General features: G+C 41.9%; 1 long non-coding RNA gene across 1 annotated transcript; it reads right to left on the reverse strand.

Annotated features, from left to right (window-relative positions):
• Window positions 1–10,950: 10,950 nt before the first annotated feature.
• On the reverse strand, window positions 10,951–14,281 carry LOC103653633 (uncharacterized). The gene is made up of 4 exons (XR_002268765.1): window positions 13,690–14,281; window positions 13,384–13,453; window positions 12,809–13,261; window positions 10,951–11,679 (listed from the first exon to the last, which is right to left on the reverse strand). It is a non-coding gene; the product is annotated as an uncharacterized lncRNA (long non-coding RNA).
• Window positions 14,282–14,352: the final 71 nt, after the last annotated feature.

Below are 14,352 nucleotides of genomic sequence, written 5' to 3' on the forward strand. Positions count from 1 at the left end.
GAATGGTTGTACTTGATAAGAGTATAGGTAAGGAGTGATGACAAACCAGTCCTTAGGCGAGAGGGACAATCCTTCATGCTCACACCTAACCCAGCTAAGCCATCACCTTAAGGCCCTCCTAAACCAAGGAGCCGATTTTTTTGTATTTTAGCCCTTTTATTGAAAAATGTTCATGTTTAGATCCTATAATAACTTAATCTCATTTTTGGACCCTTTTCTGGGCACCACAGACTGTGACGCCGAGGTAACACTGCTCGACGTCACAGATCTTGGCGCCGAGGTATGTGCTCCGCTGACAGCGAGAGGCTGACATGGCACCAACGTGGCTGAGCTCGGCGCCATGATTCATGGCGCCGAGCTCCTCTACTTTGTTTGCTCCTGACAGGGCATGCATGCATGTGTTGCGCTGTGACTAGCTTATTTTTTATTTACCCTCTAGCTAGAGAATGTACTGTCATCCGGGCGCAACCGTCTCGGTGCACAATAATACAAAAACTTCGGCATTAGCAGTAGGATGTGTCGTCCCGTATCATACTGTACTGTAGGGTGTCAAAAGGCTGACAGAAGCACAACATAGAAAATGGACAGAAGCATGGTGCAGTACGTGCATGTGTACTCATTACGCTGCTGAGATGACAACAGAGAAAATGGACGAAAGCTGGCATGGTGCAGTACATGCATGTGTACTCATTACGTTGGTGAGATGATAACAGAGGAAATAGACGGCCAACTTGAGTACGTGTAATGAGTACGTGCATGTGTACTCATTATTCTGCTGATCCATGCCTCTTTACTAGCAACTTCAATAGCCAAACGATGAATATGTAGCAGCAAAAAAGCGAAACTCTCATTCTTTTTTTCAAAACTGCATAAACATCTGGTTACACAATACACAAGATGAATGGAATAAAAAAATAAAGGTAGGCAGGGAAGGAGATGTGTGGTCAAAAAGATAGATTAATATGGTTGCAGCCGGCTCCCAGCAAACCGTGTCTTGTGAATTGTGACGTGCCCTGGAATCTAGCTATGCGACATTTAATTTAGTACCCCTCGGCCGGCATGCAGCCATGACGAAGTAGCTTAGTAGCTAGCCACTATGCCACGCACACCTCTATATGCATGCGCATGCATGCAGTAGTATAGTGGTACAAGCAACCCCTAGATAGCTAGGTACTGGGTCCTTATTACTATGTGCAGATGACAGTACCTTCTCTAGCTAGAGGGTAAATAAAAAATGATCTAGCCTCAGCGCATGCATGCATGCCCTGTCAGGAGAAAACTAAGTATAGGAGCTCAGCGCCATGAATCATGGCACCGAGCTCAGCCACGTCGGTGCAATGTCAGCCTCTCGTTGTCAGCGGAGCACGTACATCGGCGCCAAGATCTATGGCGCCGAGCAGTGTTACCTCGGTGTCACAGCCTCTGGCGCCGAGGAAAGGGTCCAAAAATGAGATTAAGTTATTCTAGGATCTAAATGTGAACATTTTTCAATAAAAAGACTAAAATACAAAAAATTCGGACCAGGGAGTCCCTGAACATCCCACTCAAAGATGATAAGGCTGACAACCCTTCATCATACCCATTTTAAAAACATTTTCTTTTGAAAACTCGCACCTTTTCCCAAATCATATTGTAACAAATATGTCGAGGAGTATAAAGATGAATTGCGGCAAAGTTCTAAGGCTGGGTGTCCATATTAACATGTCTCTTAGCAGCAAAATCATATCATGCATAAAACAATAGGTTGAGGGTTCTGGTTGAAAAGCATAGGTAATTTATGCATCAAAGAGATCCAGTGAGCTTGTCGTGCTTTAACCGGTGAAAGGGTGAGAGCTCGCGAAACTGGCTTCTGGCTCCACCGTCTAGCGTAGACTTGCAGAACTGACCTTCACGAGATGACACAAACACTCCGATAACTATGCAGCATGAACAAGCAAACATACAAACCAGCAAGTATATCAACAAATATTTAGTATAGTGGTCAGAATGGCGATATATGGATGGGTAGAGTCTTGAGCAGAATCTGTGTCATGTGGTGTTGTGATATTACTGGTGGTGGAGTGAAGGTGCTTACCAGTAAGGTGGATTGGAGGAGAAGCGACACTAGGCGTGTAGCCGGCAGAGCGGGGTAACTGAGTAGGTGGGGGTTTGCCTTGGCTGATGGTGTTGAGTGTGTGGAGAGGGAGAGGGTAGCTAGGTGTATTTATAGCTGGGTACATGTGGTCTAGTATGGTAGAGTTCACTATTGGTGAGAATAGTGGCGAATAAATCGTCTGACTTAGTTTGAAGAGGGAAATTATAGATAGAATATGGGACAAGAGTATTTTTGGAGTATTCTGGAATATGAACCATGCTTAAGGGATAACATGGTTGGATATGGAATAATTTGATAAGAATTTAGAAACAAGAATTATTGGATTCTGAGTTTGGATGGAGGAGTTTGGATTTTATAATCATAGGAATAAAAGAAAAGGGAAAAGAAATATTCCTAGAATATTCCAGAATTTGAATATTTAGATATATTTGGAAAATCAAAAATACAAATGTATTTTAAGCGGGGTGCCAGGAATTATTTTTGGGCTTTTCTTAGGCAGAAGTTTATGTTGGTGGCAACTGTTCCTACCTACTGTGTGACATGAGACAACAGTAAGGCAGGACCAAAATAGCTGGAATACTATGGTATTCTGGTCTAGATGGGTTGTGGTATCTTGGGCTAGGTTTTATAGGATTGACGGTGTATCCATACAAACATTGTTCACCTTTCTTTTTGGAAGCCTGGTTTGAAATAATCTCAAAGTTAAGCGTGCTCAACTTGGAGAAATCTAGGATGGGTGACCAGATGGAAAGTTCTTACTAGAAGGAAAATCACAGTCACCGGAGTTTGTATGACTTAAATATTGGTCTGGCAGGTCTTAGGTGAGCTGGACAGCATGATGGATGAGTAGTTGAATATTTGGGTGATCAGATGAACGATGAATAGTAATGATGAATAGTAAGATGAACGATTGGATGAACGATCCGATGAACGGTGAATAGTCTGTATGAACAAACGATTAACGATGAATAGTCGTATGAATGAACGAGGAATAGTGACTATGAACGATCCGATGAACGGTGAATAGTGTCACACCCGGGTTTTAGGGACCCTGGCGCGAAATAATCACGAGGTGTGCTAGGACCAAGTCTTACACATATGACGACTCATGGTACATAAATGAATGTCACATCTTTACTATATAATATGAGTTTTATACAAAATAAATAATTAATTACATCATCTAAAGACAATGATCCAGCAACCCAAAGTTGACTAGGAGACGACGACCTAGACCTCTCACGAACACATCGCGGCATCCTCCATGCACCTCATCCTGTGGTACCTGTTCTTGACCTGTGGGGGTGTGAGACAGCAAGGGTGAGCTCACATATGTTCATCTCTCAACAAGTTGTGGGGAATAATGTGCATGAACTCACCAAAGGTGGGAGTTCATGTGATGTGTAAGGCTGATCAATAATATGGGTTAAAGCTAAGCATTGCTTTTAATAAGTTGGTCAAATTTTATTAGCAGTTACTAAATGTAAGTAAATATCAAACCATAATAATAATAGAACAAAATTAATAATAAATCCCATGCAATGCAAATGACAAATTGAATTTAGTTCCATAATTTAATCATGCGAGAGTCCTGAGCTGCTCATGACCGCGAGCACGGCTAGTATACCAGTTTTACACTCTGCAGAGATTGTACTCTGTACCCACAAGTCGTGTATTCCATGTCGCCAGGGTTAGCTAGACCCTTAGACACTACCGAGGTGAATGGCTAGGGATCCACTACGAGGCCTTTACAAAGTTCCACTAGCTTCAGAAAGCCCGCTACAGATTCTAGGAAGAGCAATGCAGGAATCCCCCGTCTGACCGCCATCGCAGCAAAATCAACCTGGGAACCTCCCTACACGCCTACTCCCCTACTGCCCTTACCCTTATCAGGTAAGGTAGTCCTCCACTAGCTTTCCTAGTTAGTCAACCAAGGGCGTCCCATTCCACCCTTGTGGTGGCACATGTTTATCAAGTTAAGCTCCATGTTCCAATTAAAAATAATGATCTTGATATGAACATAAATAAAATAATAATATAATTGGAACATGAAGATAATGTGATATTAATCCCAAAACCATATAGAGCAATAGCAAAAACTACCCAAATAGTTCAAGGGTAAACAAGGTATAAAGATAATTAGACTAGGGTGACCTATTGGGTCCCATCAAATTAAACCTATGCATGGATAAATGATTATAAAGAACATTATTGGGTAAATAAAAGTGATCAATGGCACAACTTGCCTGGGACTTGAAATTCTAGGTACCAACTTGCTCTTCAGGTGACTCGTGACCTCACTGCTAAACGTAGCCATACAAACAAACATGGTTGTTGGGGGCCTTCCTCTTCCGAAGGTCCTCAAAAACATGACTAACCATATGTTTTCAGTATGACATAGACTATTACAGGAAGCTTCGGCTTTGGGATGAAGGTGAGTGATATGAGGATACAGCCCGAAGGCAACATGGATGGACGCCGAAGCTATGGCTAAAGGAGCTTCGACTTGACATGTTAGCGAAGATGAAGGACAAAACCGACCTAGGGGAGAAAAGACTACTTAGTCGTTGATAGTTTGCATTATGATTAAGAGTAGATGTCAGGGGCATGAATGTAATCTCATCCAGGCTGCGTCCCGTGCCTATAAATAGATGAACAGTAACACCGTACTGTTCACGCTGGATTGTAATCACTCTTGCGTCATTCTCACATCTTCACCTTCTGGCAAGCCAAAGGTATCATTGTAATATGAATATTGTTGATGATTATTCATTTTTATGATATGAGAATATAAATAACCTAGTGATTCATAATCATTATTAATATTCTTTTGTATTTCATGTACTCTTATTTATATTTGTTCACCGATATGATGAAGGTATGCCCTTCATGACCTTCGTCTAGAGATCATTATATCCAAAAGGAGATAATGCTTCGAAGGACGAAGGTCTCTAATTATTAACAATTGTGTTGTTTTGTTCTTGATGTATAGCATTTGAGAACAAGTGCCAAGACAAAATTAACATCACACCAAACATAAGAACAAACTGCATAATAATAATCTACGCATTGCTACGAGATCGTGCGTTCGAGAACTACTAAGATCGAGTTATGGTTAAGGAGTTATGGTATTCAGAAGACCTACGTGACGAAGTAATTAAAAATAGGTCTTGTTTTGATTTTATAAAGATAATATAAGGATATAATTAATTCAACTTTAATTTTAATTATAACTTGACTAGAGATCATATTTTAATCAAACTATAATTATGGATAGGTTAACTTCGATTAGTGGAGTCAATCTATTAACATAGGCTAGACAAATTTCTAATAATAAAAGTATTGGGTGTGATAAATGTTAGTGTCATACTATACAGATGATATTATTATGAATCTAACGCAATTCGAACGGATCAAATCGGAGTTACAGTTCTCTAGTTATGAATTTCTAGAGTTATTTAGTACCTAGAATAGCATAATTCAAGTGAATAACTTTAAATCAAGTTTCATAGCTAAACAAAGGTACTAGGTGATAAACAATATTAAAACAAAATTAACGTAACTGGAATGGATTAAAAAGGAGTTAAGATGAATTAAATATGAATTAAACAAGTTTGTGGAGTTATTTTTCTACTAGAAATCAATTTCTGATTTAATTCTGAATTTTTCCTAATGGCTCTGGACCGCAGATATGTTTTCTAGAGTTCCTAGGGCCTAATCTGCAAATTCTTGGGCCTCAGCGTAATATCTTTTTAATGCCAGAAGACGCCGGGTTCATTCTGGCAAAGATCGGGGACTCTTTTGCAAACCTACGTAGCCGAAGGGGTATCGTTGCACTCTGACCGGAGGATTACTATCTGACGGTCACAATTAGATCAAATTACTTAACGAACCGATACTCACCAAGGGCCACCGGATCCGAGATCCATGTCACGCAATACGCCCACGCGTTGATCACATCCGAGCCCTTGGATTTGATCACAACGGTCCGAGCGCACCCAAACCGAAGGGGTAACCTCATCAAATCAGGGTTGTCTGCATAGGAATTGACGGCACACACGTCATCTTCCTTCCCCATCCGATTGGGCACGGCGGCGGCATGGTCAACCACGATGGTGGTTACGCCGGCGCACGGCCAACCGGAGCGCAAGTGTCCCAAATTCGAACCCGGTACCAGAAACAGGGAGATGGGATTATGGCAAACACGATAGAGGGATGGCTTACCGGCGGCGAGTACTACAACGAAGCTGGCCACGGTGCCCGGCATCCGCGAAAGAATCACACCTCCGGTGACAAATCACCGGCCCTCCAATTGATCTTGTGCTTGAAGCTTCCCCCGCACGACTTCCCCATGCACTCTGCTTCCACAACGACAATCGCCGAGGTCGGACCGGCAGCCCCGGCGGGAATCGTCCACGGCGACTCTTCTCTCTCATCCCAACCACGAGCTCACAATTGGCGCTAAAGTCCTTTGTTCCTGGCAGCTAGGATGGGTAGGGGATAAGGCGGTCAAGGTGGCCGCAATTTATACCCTCGCGCGTGATCGTGGGATGCGTAGTAGCGGTTCGGCCAATGCGGCAGAGGGAAGTCTGCAACGTGGCGGCACGGCTTCGTCGGCGTTTGTTACAGAGGGAAGGAGCACCTGCCAGGTATGGCCCACACGGAGTGACATGCACGAGAGGGGGGATAAGTCTCACCAGCGGCCCATCGCGAAGGGGAGAAGGTCAGCAGGGACTTCTCCACGTCTAGAGAACGGGCCCCACGCGTCATTCTCAGCACAAGAGTGTGGTACAAACTAGGCCGCAGAAATGGGTGAAGGAGCGAAATGGGTCGCGGGGAGATGGGTTGGGTGGGCTGAAACGAAGAGTTTAGGCCCTGGTGAAGGTGAGCTTTTTATTTTTCTTTTAAATTTCAGTTTCGTTCTAGTTTTTAAATTTTGATTTCAATTCCAAATTCTACCGTGGTTTTGGAAATTCAACTTTACAGTTAAATGCACAGTACAAAAATCCAACATATTGCGAATTATATATATTTATTTATTATTCTTATTTCTTTAAATAAAAATGCTTCAAACGTATATTAAATTCACATTATTAAATAATTAAATTTCTTCTTTATTTATTACTTACTTTAATAAATGCCTCTAAGTATAGAAGTGATGAAAGGAGTATTCACTCAAAAAAATATGCAAACTTCCTATTATTTATTTTTTCTTAGTTTCAAATTATGTTTAAAATTTTAAATGTCCAGTTTAGATTTGAGTCATCTAAATCTAATATTATCCTTATGTATCAATGCTCATTTAAATAAATGTAATGTTTCATTTTTAATGGAATGAATAATCATTTAGTTGGATAGAAAACCTTTCTATTACTTCTTTTCTACATTCATTCTTTGTTTCGAAATTTCAGTTCTCAAAACTCAAAGCTCAAGTATAAATTGGAGATGTCTCACTTTACTATTTTATTTCTTTATTTTATTTTTTCCTTATACAAATTTTGGATTTTACAAATACTGACTATGAATGAACGATGAACAGATCGTATGAACGAACGATGAATGATGAATAGTCGTATGAATGAACGATGAATAGTGACTATGAACGATCCGATGAACGGTGAATAGTGACTATGAACGATCGATGAACGAATGATGAACAGTTCGTATGAACGAACGATGAATAGTCGTATGAATGAACGATGAACGATGAATAGTGACAATGAACGAACGATGAACGATGAAAATGGATTATGAACCAACGAACGAACAATCGGAATTTTAGCAACATAACGGCTGAACAAAGATTATTTGGACGAACGAACGGACAAACGATCGAACGATCGAACGAACTAACGAACCATGAACGATCGAACAAACTATGAACAAGTGGATGAACGATCGAATGAACGACCGAAAGATCCTTGTGCTTGTGTGGGAATGGGAGTGAGGGGGGAGAAGTGAGTTGCCATGAAATGGCTTGGGGTGGCTTTAGGGGAAGCCCTTGCCCCTCTATTTATAGGCAAGGTGGGAGGATTAGGGGGAGGAGGCGAGGATTAGTGGGAGGATGCGAGGATTAGTGGGAGATAAGCATGTATTAGTCATGTATAAGTGAAATTAGCTTGTAGAGCTCACTGTATGACACCGGAGGCGTACGTATACGTATGAGCTTGAGAAAAAATTTATGAAGAAAATATTTTCAGGGACTTTAAAAATGATTCTATAGGTATTTCTCAGGAGGAAAATATTTGGATAATTATCGGTGGAATATTTGGGCAGTATTTTTGGAAAGAATTTGAGGGGGGGTCATTAGGGAAATATTTGTAGGATATTTTGAGGAGAATATAGACCACTATATTTTATTTGTTGAGATCAACTTGCAAACAAACATTTAAAACAAAATTTAAAATTCATTTTGAATTTTGAGCGAGTTTGAGAAATTTTCAAAATTTGAATTTTTCGGGTTGCTACAAAGATCAAATACCCTCAAGTCCGGAAGTTGCTATATGCAGTACTCCTCATCGCGCGATAGCTGCGCCCCTATTTTGATGATTACAAACTCATAGTGGTTAGAGGCTTCCCGATAGGAGACATACTCCGCAATAGAGAAGCAGTGGGAAGGACGACAAGTGGCCATGTGAACTTGGAGCTCACGACATAGAATTCTGACCCCGCACCGCAATTAAGAGCCTGGCTCTAGTGGATTTCATATCAGAATAGACCGAACAAAAGATCCCCTAAAACCCCAAGTCAGTGGAGGTATGGAAGATGTACTTTGATGGGTCGTTGAAGTTACAAAGAGCAGGGGCTGGTATCCTTTTCATCGCCCCTGGAGGAGATTAGCTCAAATATGCACTCCAACTATTATTTCCTGCCTCCAACAACGCTATAGAATATGAAGCTTGATACATGGGCTTAATATTGTTGTATCACTCGGTATCAAAAGATTGATGGTGTACGGAGATTCCATGGTTGTCATCAGCCAAGTAAACATGGATTGGGACTGCTCCGCAGAATCAATGACCAATTACTGCACAGGAAAGTTGAGGACAAATTTGAAGGGCTAGAGTCCCTGCATATAGAGAGCGACCACAACATGGCAGCTGATGCTATCCAAGCTAGGATCGAGCCGAGCGCAGGCTCCACCGAACATTTTCGTTCAAGAGATACATCAACCTAGTGTCATGACAGGGCCACGAGAAGAATGCAAGGCAGTAGAGCAAGCGAAACCGGATCCGAACGATTGGAGAGCACCGATCATCAAGTACATCAAAAATGAAGAAGAGCCAGATAATAAATCCACGACCGAGCGCATTGCGCGGCAGTCGGCTCACTACTCAGTCATAGGTGACGCCCTGTACAAAAGAGGGGGCTGCAAGTGTTTTCATTAAGTGCATTGACTTGGGCGCTGGGAAACGTTTACTGGAGGAAATTCACACAGGGCAATGCGGGGTACACTCGTCGTGAAGGCATTCAGAGCAGGTTTCTACTGGCCAACTTCCAAGAAATATGCAGTCGACCTAGTCCAGAGATGTGAGGCCTGTCACTTCTTAGCCAAGCAACAGCGTCTACCAGCATAGCTACTCAGGTTCATCGTCAGTCACCAGAGAATCAAAGCCAACCCAGATTAAATCGAAGCCATCCTGGGAATGGAACCACCACGAATGCAGAAGAAGATCCGGAAGCTTACTGGTTGCATGTCAGCGCTGAGTCGCTTAATCTCACGACTCGGCGAGAGAGGCATGTCATTCTACAAATTGTTCAAGAAGGTGGATAGATTCCAATGGACTCCCAAGGCTAAAGAAACATTAGAAGCACTCAAAAAAATTCTCGACCACCCCACCGGTCCTCAAACCACCCAATCGAGCTACCGCCGACCGACCAGCTAAAGATTTGTTGCTATACATCTCGTGCACGACTCACGTGATAAGCACCATGTTAGTAGTCGAGCGGACAGAAGAAGGGCACGCACATCTAGTCCATCACCTAGTATACTTCATTAGCGAAGTCTTCAGGTCCTCCAAGATCAGATACCCTCAAGTCCAGAAGTTGTTATACTCAATACTCCTCACCGCGTGAAAGTTGAGCCACTATTTCGACGATCACAAAGTCATAGTGGTTTCAGGCTTCCCGATAGGAGACATACTCCGCAACAGAGAAGCAGTGGGACGGACAACCAAGTGGGCATGCGAACTTGGAGCTCAGGACATAAAATTCTGACCCCGCACGTCGATCAAGACCTAGGCTTTAGTGGATTTCATATCAGAATGGACTAAACAACAGATACCCAAAAACCCCGAGTCAGTGGAGGTATGAAAGATGTACTTTGATGGGTCGTTGAAGTTACAAGGAGCAGGGTCGGTATCCTTTTCATTGCCCCTGGACGAGATTAGCTCAAATATGCATTGTAACTCTTATTTCCTGCCTCCAACAACGCTACAGGATATGAAGCCTTGATAGATGGGCTTAATATTGTTGTATCACTCGGGATCAAAAGATTAATGGTGTACGGAGATTCCCTAGCCATCATCAGCCAGGTCAACCAGGATTGGGATTGCTCCACGAAATCAATGAGCAATTATTGTACTGCAGTCAGGAAAGTTGAGGACAAATTTGAAGGGCTAGAGTTCCACTATATATAGAGAGACCAGAACATGACAGCTGATGATTTATCCAAACTAGGATCGAGCCGAGCGTAGGCTCCTCCAGCCATTTTCGTCCAAGAGATTCATAAAAAAAATTTGTGGGATGAAATAAGTTCGTATGCACAAAACGTAGCAACATTATTTCCAACGCATGAGTCTTTAACACATGAAACCGTTACTGAGGATGTCTCCAACAGCATGAGCCAGCTCTGACCTATTGAGAACATCATTTCATACTGAGGATGCATCGTCAAAACGTACGTGACTATCTCTTGGCTCCATACCAATCCTCTTACAGTTTAGAGTGTTCATCATCAATTAAAAAAAATTAATTCAACTAACTCCAATCTAGACCATTGGAGACGCGAGAGTGGCCTTATTCACCTTCCTGGAACAGCAGAAATTAAAAAATAATTCTCCCTGCGGGCCTGCCTCTTGCGATGCAGAATTATATATACTTGGAGCCAATAGATCAAGTATTCAAGTGCTCACGGGAACAGCAGAGCGACGCAACAGGCATCATGCCCGTCCGCCCAATTGATTGCTGTATCAGACGCGCGCGTACCCGGGCTGGGCTTCAAGGCCGCAATCAGAACGTGCCACCATGCGTGGAGACACCACAAAAACAAAGCAACGCGTGCTTCTATCTCTCCGCCCGGCACCTTTCTCGCCACATTACTCCCCCATCTGAACATCAAATGAAAGAAGAGCATGTGCATAGGCCATAGAGGTAAGGCTAAACAATAACGTTCAGGCAGCAGCTAGGGACATCAGAGTGCACACACATTATAACTACTATTTTACATCACCATAATCTCGCAAAAATATAGAGACCCCCATCAGTAATCAGTTGAGCACAAAATTTCACCACTTCATACAGTCAAGGAGGCACCGTTATCGTCCAGTGAAAGGCTTAGTATCATTGTAGCTGCCTTCGGTGCCCTGAAAAAAACAGCAACATCCATTCATTAATCCGTTAACTGACCATAGTGCCAAATGTTCATTGTACTCGATGTCTAAACAACCTACTATTTGTTTGCCACACAAAGCTAACGCTTTGAAACAGGTAAGTATATCACAATCCTATGTATTGTATGCTAACTAATTAGAAAATGCCCGACACATTGCAGCAACTAAATAGTATAGTCCAAACTTCTATGCACCATATGCCAATTTAATTAGGAAAAGCCCACACACACGGGTCCTCCATCCAGTTGAGTTACAACCCTGAGCGCTTGTTTGGATGTGCTCGTATATATTTCAATTCAATTCCACCGTAATCCACTCTAACGCACATGGATTGTGACGGATATGAGTGAATCTAAACAAGGCCTGCGGTGAGCCTCTCTCTGTGTGTGCGCGCGCGCGACCACAATCTCGAAGTGGCATGACTTCTCAATACAGAGTTTTCAAGTCTGAAAAATGCAATAGGATAGAATGAATCTAGCAAATAACAGCAGGCTACTCAACATCAAGCTTCGTTGTCCAAATGTCACAGAAAAAAACTTCACACTAGGACAGTACACAAAGTGGGGTTAGATATTCCATGAGTCTGGAAAAATGGTAGTTGAATTCATGAATTGTAGAGACAGGACACTGCAAGCGCAAATGTGCAATACTGAAAAACAAGGTCAACGATGACTAACAGTATATTTAGTTGGACTAAGTGCTGACATATTTGGAGTGGAACAAGCACCATTGAAATCACTGGTATGGCTACAGGACTCCTCTATAACAATAAACAATAAAGGTGGACTGGAAAGGAATATGTATAGCAACGATATCATCCTGGTCAGAACTATCTTGGGAGGGTGATCCAGTAAGGTCATTTATGTGTCAATCAACCATGCTAGGTGTTAACACTAGATATGTAATTGTAGTGTCCCATCCCTGTGTGTCTGCAACCTGATTACCTTTGTCTCAAGTAACCCTCTTCCGTTGGTTCAGATTTTATTTTCAGCTCAGCCAACAAACAGTGAATAACGGAATGTTGAGATTATAATCTATACGTGCACAAGGTAAAACAACATAAGGTAAATAGGTGAAACAAAAATAAGGCAGGAAAGTTTACCATGTTTCAGTTGTTTGATATAACGCTGCTCAACTTCCAAAGCATGAAGTAACCATGTCAGTATTCACGACACCAGGGCTAAGAGCAATGGCTGCAATTCCAGGAGGCAGCTCTTTAGCCAAGGAGCGTGTCAAGCCCTCAATCGCCCACTTTGAAGCACAATATGGAGCAACCTGAAAACGTGCAATTTAGTATGCACTAAGGATTTTGATTCAACAGAAAGGATCAACTATAATGCATTTGGTGGCTTTCTGTATGACCTCTGCAGCAGCGGATCTTCCCCAACCAGAGGTTAAATTAATTATAATCCCATGTCTCCTGCTATCATAAGTGGTACAAAATGACGAAGCACATTTGCTGTCCCCTTGATATTTGTATCAACCACCATATCAAAATCTTCCACTGGAACATTCCATGTCTTGTTATTCTTGTTTATTGTACCAGCATTGTTTACTGCCAGAATACATCAGGAGTTAGAATACAGGAAATATTCTTTGCACATATAAGCATACAAATATGTGATTCCATGATAAATTACGTGGCTCAACTGCATACAAACACAAAGTATTACAAACCTATAATATCTGGAACTTGCTTCTTTTCCAAAACAGCCTTTGCCAGCTCGGACATACTGCTGTCAGATCTCTGCCGCAGAAACGTAAAACAGTCCTTAAGATATTTTTTGGCATAGCAAAAAATAGATCATTTATGTTTGTTTCTTAGAAAAAGCAAAATAAACGCGTCATTGATAAACTGTAATTCTATTATCATCTCACTAGTGTCCAATGCTCATAGCTACAATCTTATGCCATCAATGTACTATCTTTATACATTGATGGTCAAAATTGAAAACTTATGGTGAGAATTCTAGATTATAATACCTCATCTCCCCATTTTTAATATGGTGGAAACCAGTTCTTCAATGTGGAGAATGCTCCAGCAACTCATGCACAGAGTGTTCTAGTCCATAGTCTGAGACGATAATCAGCTCCACTGGCTACTGCATGCATCACATTGTAAACACGTAGGGCACAAAGATTTCCTATTCCTAGAACATGAAGTATTATCATACACACTTTTAAATTACCAGCATTGACTTATGAATTCAAGACGCATGGACACTCAGGTGATAAGCTACCCAGTCAAAACACGAAGTTTACCATCCTAAGTTCTAAGCAAAGGATGCATATGTAGCAGCACGAATCTACAACCTCGTGGGAGTAATTGAGAGTTCGCTCATCAATACACTATTAGTGGACATCGAAATCAACAAGTTCAATCAAGCACAGCGGTCGGGAAGACCCAAACCGAAGCAAGCACTGAAAATGAACCCCCAACGAACTGGAGAACTAGGGCAGCAGGTCAGAGCTTTTTGGAACCAAGGTATCACCAAGACTGGGCTTGGAATTGAAATTTTAGTATTATAATCCTTTCAACTTTGGAATTTTGGTATCCCGAACACCGGAATTGGAATTTTAGTATTATAATTCTTTCAACTTCGGAATTTTGCTATCGGGGTGTGATTTAGCCGATCCGCAGTCGCT

This window comes from Zea mays, chromosome 4 (genome assembly GCF_902167145.1).
Source record: "Zea mays cultivar B73 chromosome 4, Zm-B73-REFERENCE-NAM-5.0, whole genome shotgun sequence".
Taxonomy (NCBI): domain Eukaryota; kingdom Viridiplantae; phylum Streptophyta; class Magnoliopsida; order Poales; family Poaceae; genus Zea; species Zea mays.